At 25.0% G+C, this 6,000-nt stretch overlaps 1 protein-coding gene across 1 annotated transcript in view; it reads right to left on the reverse strand.

Moving 5' to 3' along the window:
- LOC148946712 (cyclic nucleotide-gated channel beta-1-like) overlaps positions 1 to 6,000 on the reverse strand; it is a 64,418-nt gene that overhangs the window by 41,150 nt on the left and 17,268 nt on the right. The window lies entirely within an intron of this gene.

Below are 6,000 nucleotides of genomic sequence, written 5' to 3' on the forward strand. Positions count from 1 at the left end.
TGATTATTTTTAAATACATGTTCTTTATACTTGAAAATTTACTTATATTTACCTAGTTATTTTACTTAAATATTAAGTAATAAGCACTTTAGAAACACTAGAGTTAACAATTGCTGTCTCGACAAACTTACCTTGATATTTTAAAGAAAAATAGTATAACTAGCCAAATGAAACTATCATGGATTTTCAGGATTTGGTATTTAAGCCAATTTCTGAAATTCCATTTACCTTCTCTAATAATTATTTTTAAATACATGTTCTTTATACTTGAATATTCTTACTTAGAATTACCTAGTTATTTTGCTTTAAAACTAAGTAATAAGCAATTTAGAAACACTAGAATTAACAATTGCTTTCTCAACAAGCTTCCCTTAATATTTTTAAAGAACAACAGTTGAACTAGCCAAATGAAACTTTCATAGATTTTCAGGATTTGGTATTGAGTCCATTTCTCAAATTCCATTTACCTTCTCTAATAATTATTTTTAAATAAATTTACTTAATACTTGAAAATTTACTTATATTTACCTAGTTATTTTACCAAAAAATTAAGTAATAAGCACTTTAGAAATACTGGAATTAACAATTGCTTTCTCGACAAACTTCCCTTAATATTTTAAAGAAAAATAGTTGAACTAGCCAAATGGAACTTTCATAGATTTTCAGGATTTGGTATTTGAGCCAATTTATGAAATTCCATTTACCTTCTCTAATAATTATTTTTGAATACATTTTCTTAATATTTGAAAATTTACTTATATTTACCTAGTTATTTTGCTTTAAAACTAAGTAATAAGCACTTTAGAAACACTAGAATTTACAATTGCTTTCTCGACAAGCTTCCTTAATATTTTAAAGAAAAACAGTTGAACTAGCCAAATGAAACTTTCATAGATTTTCAGGATTTGGTACTTGAGCCAATTCCTGAAATTCCATTTACCTTCTCTAATAATTATTTTTGAATACATGTTCTTAATGCTTGAAAATTTACTTATATTTACCTAGTTATTTTTTTTTTAAATTAAGTAATAAGCACTTTAGAAACACTAGAATTAACAGTTGCTTTCTCGACAAACTGCCCTTAATATTTTAAAGAAAAATAGAAACTATCATAGATTTTCAGGATTTGGTATTGGAGCCAATTTCTGAAATTCCATTTACCTTCTCTAATAATTATTTTTAAATACATTTTCTTAATCCTTGAAAATTTACTTATATTTACCTAGTTATTTTACTTAAAAATTAAGTAATAAGCACTTTAGAAACAGTAGAATTAACAATTGCTTTCTCGACAAACTTCCCTTAATATTTTAAAGAAAATAGTTGAACTAGTCAAATGAAACTTTCATAGATTTTCAGGATTTGGTATTTGAGCCAATTTCTGAAATTCCTTTTAAGTTCTCTAATAATTATTTTTAAATACATGTTCTTAATAATTGAAAATTCACTTATATTTACCTAGTTATTTTACTTAAAAATTAAGTAATAAGCACTTTAGAAACACTAGAATTAACAATTGCATTCTCGACAAACTGCCCTTAATATTTTAAAGAAAAATAGTTGAACTAACCAAATGAAACTTTCATAGATTTTCAGGATTTTGTATTTGAACCAATTACTAAAATTCCGTTAACCTTCTCTAATGATTATTTTTAAATACATTTTCTTAATACTTGAAAATTTACTTATATTTACCTAGTTATTTTACTTAAAAATTAAGTAATAAGCACTTTTGAAACACTAGAATTAACAATTGCTTTCTCGACAAACTGCCCTTAATATTTTAAAGAAAAATAGTTGAACTAGGAAAATGAAACTTTCATAGATTTTCAGGATTTGGTATTTGAGCCAATTTCTTAAATTCCATTGACCTTCTCTAATAGTTATTTTTAAACACATGTTCTTAATACTTGAAAATTCTTCCTTAGATTTACCTTTTTTTTTTACTTTAAAATTGAGTAATAAGTACTTTAGAAACACTAGAATTAGCAATTGCTTTCTCGACAAACTGCCTTTAATATTTTAAAGAAAAATAGTTGAACTAGCCAAATGAAACTCTCATAGATTTTCAGGATTTGGTATTTGAGCCAATTTCTGAAATTCCATTTACCTTCTATAATAATTATTTTTAAATACATGTTCTTAATACTTGAAAATTGACTTATATTTACCTAGTTATTTTACTTAAAAATTAAGTAATAAGCACTTTAGAAACACTAAAATTAATAATTGCTTTCTCGATAAACTGCCTTTAATATTATAAAGAAAAATAGGTGAACTAGCCAAATGAAACTTTCATAGATTTTCAGGATTTGGTATTTAAGCCAATTCCTGAAATTCCATTTACCTTCTCTAATAATTATTTTTAAATACATGTTCTTAATACTTGAAAATTTACTTATATTTACCTAGTTATTTTACTTAAAAATTAAGTAATAAGCACTTTAGAAAGACTAGAATTATCAATTGCTTTCTCGATAAACTGCCCTTAATATTTTAAAGAAAAATAGTTGAGCTAGCCAAATGACACTTTCATAGATTTTCAGGATTTGGTATTTGAGCCAATTCCTGAAATTACATTCACGTTCTCTACTAACTATTTTTAAATGCTTGCTTTTTATGCTTAAAAATTCTTACTTAGATTTACCTACTTATTTTGCTTTAAAATTAAGTGATCAGCACTTTCAAAACTCTAGAATTAACAATTACTCTCTCAACAGACTGCCCTTAATATTTTAAAGGAAAATAGTTGAACTAGCCAAATGAAACTTTCATAGATATTCAGGATTTGGTATTTAAGCCAATTCCTGAAATTCCATTTACCTTCTCTAATAATTAATTTTTAAATACATGTTCTTTATGATTAAAAATTCTTACTTGAATTTATTTACTTATTTTGCTTTAAAACTAAGCGATAAACACATTAAAAACTTTAGAATTAACTATTACTCTCTCAACAGGCTTCCCCTAATATTTTAAAGGAAAACAGTTGAGGTAGCTAAATGAAACTTTCATAGATATTCAGGATTTGATATTTAACCAAATTCCTGAAATTCCATTTACGTTCTCTAATAATTATTTTTCAATACTTGTTCTTTATACTTAAAAATTTACTTATATTTACCTAGTTATTTTACTTAAAAATTAAGTAATAAGCACTTTAGAAAGACTAGATTAAACAATTGCTTTCTTGATAAACTGCCCTTAATAATTTAAAGAAAAATAGGTGAACTAGCCAAATGAAACTTTCATAGATTTTCAGGATTCGGTATTTGAACCAATTCCTGAAATTTCATTTACCTTCTCTACTAATTATTTTTCCATACATGTTTTTTATACTTTAAAATTCTTAATTAGATTTGCCTAGTTATTTTACTTTAAAATTAAGTAATTAGCACTTTAGAAATACTAGAATTAACAATTGCTTTCTCAACAAATTTCCCTTAATATTTTTAAGAAAAATAGTTGAAGTAGCCAAATGACACTTTCATAGATTTTCAGTATTTGGCATTTAAGCCAATTCCTGAAATTCCATTTACCTTCTCTAATAATTATTTTTAAATACATGTTCTTTATACTTAAAAATTCTTACTTAGATTTATCTATTTATTTTGCTTTAAAATTAAGCAATAAGCACTTTAAAAACTCTAGAATTAGTAATTGCTCTCTCAACAAGCTTCTCTTAATATTTTAAAGAAAAAAAGTTGAAGTAGCTAAAGGACACTTTCATGGATTTTCAGGATATGATATTTAAGGCAATTCCTAAAATTCTTCTTACCTTCTCTCGCAATTATTTTTAATTACTTGTCTTTTATGCATGAAAATTCTTACTTAAATTTACCTACTTATTTTGCTATAAAATTAAGCAATAAGCACTTTAAAAACTCTAAAATTAGTTATTACTCTCTCAATAAGTTTCTCTTAATATTTCTTACAAAAATAGGTAAGCTAGCCAAATGAAACTTTCATGGATTTTCAGGATTTGATATTTGAGCCAATTCCTGAAATTCCATTTACCTTCTCTAATAATTATTTTTAAATACATGTTCTTAATACTTGAAAATTTACTTATATTTACCTAGTCATTTTACTTTACAAACTGCCTTTAATATTATAAAGAAAAATAGGTGAACTAGCCAAATGAAACTTTCATAGATTTTCAGGATTTGGTATTTGACCCATTTACTGAAATTCCTTTTACATTCTCTCACAATTATTTTTCAATACTTGTCTTTTACGCATAAAAATTTTTACTTAGATTTATCTACTTATTTTGCTTTTTAAACTAAGCAATAAGCACTTTGAAAACTTTAGAATTAACAATTACTCTCTCAACAAGCTACCCCTAATATTTTTAAAGGACAACAGTTAAACTAGCCCAATTGAACTTTCATAGATTTTCAGGATTTGGTATTTAAGCCAATTCCTGAAATTCCATTTACCTTCTCTAATAATTAATTTTCAAATACATGTTCTTTATATATGAAAATTCTTACTTAGATTTACCTAGTTATTTTAATTTAAAATTAAGTAATAAACACTTTAAAAAGACTAGAATTAACAATTACTCTCTCGACAAACTGCCCTTAATATTTTAAAGAAAAATAGTTGAACTAGCCAAATAAAACTTTCATAGATTCTCAGGATTTGGTATTTAAGCCAATTCCTGAAATTCCATTTACCTTCTCTAATAATTATTGTTAAATACATGTTTTTTATACTTTAAAATTCTTACTTGGATTTGCGTACTTATTTTACTTTAAAATTAAGTAATAAGCACTTTAGAAACATTAGAATTAATAATTGCTTTCTCGACAAACTGCCCTTAATATTTTAAAGAAAAATAGACTTTCATAGATTTTCAGGATTTGGTATTTAAGCCAATTCCTGAAATTCCATTTACCTTCTCTAATAATTATTTTTAAATGCATGTTCTTAGTACTTGAAAATTCTTACTTAGATTTACCTAGTTATTTTACTTTAAAATTAAGTAATAAGCACTTTAGAAACACTAGAATTAACAATTGCTTTCTCGACAAACTGCCCCTAATATTTTAAAGCAAATAGTTAAAGAAGCTAAAGATCACTTTCATGGATATTTATGATTAGAATATGGCACTTAAGGAATTTCCTAAAATTCTGCTTACCTTCTATCATGATTATTTTTAAATACTTGCCTTTTATGCATAAATATTCTTACTTGGAATGGTCTACTCATTTTGCTTTAAAACTAATCGATAAGCACTTTGAAAACTTTAGAATTAATAATTACTTTCTCGACAAACTGCCCTTAATATTTTAAAGAATAGTTGAACTAGCCAAATGAAACTTTCATAGATTTTCAGGATTTGGTATTTAAGGCAATTCGTGAAATTCCATTTACCTTCTCTAATAATTATTTTAAATACATGTTCTTAATACTTGATAATTCTTAATTAGATTTACCTAGTTAAAATACTTTAAAATTAAGTAATAAGCACTTTAGAAACACTAGAATTAACAATTACTTTATCGATAAACTGCCCTTAATATTAAAAAAAAAAATAGGTGAACTAGCCAAATGAAACTTTCATAGATTTTCAGGATTTGGTATTTAAGCCAATTCCTGAAATTCCATTTACCTTCTCTAATAATTATTTTTAAATACATTTTCTTAATACTTGAAAATTTACTTATATTTACCTAGTTATTTTGCTTTAAAATTAAGCAATAAGCACTTTATAAACTCTAAAGTTAGTTAGTACTCTCTCAACAGGTTTATCTTAATATTTTAAAGGAAAATAGTTGAAGTAGCTAAAGGGCACTTTCATGGATATTCAGGATACGACACTTGAGGAATTTCCTAAAATTACTCTTACCTGCTCTCGTAATTTTTTTTACTTTCATGTTCTTTATACTTGAAAATTCTTAATTAGATTTACCTAGTTATTTTACTTTAAAATTAAGTAATAAGCACTTTAGAAACACTAGAATAAACAATTGCTTTCTCGACAAACTGCC

This window comes from Artemia sp. Qi Xiang Cuo, chromosome 11 (genome assembly GCF_049724085.1).
Source record: "Artemia sp. Qi Xiang Cuo chromosome 11, ASM4972408v1, whole genome shotgun sequence".
Taxonomy (NCBI): Eukaryota; Metazoa; Arthropoda; class Branchiopoda; order Anostraca; family Artemiidae; genus Artemia; species Artemia sp. Qi Xiang Cuo.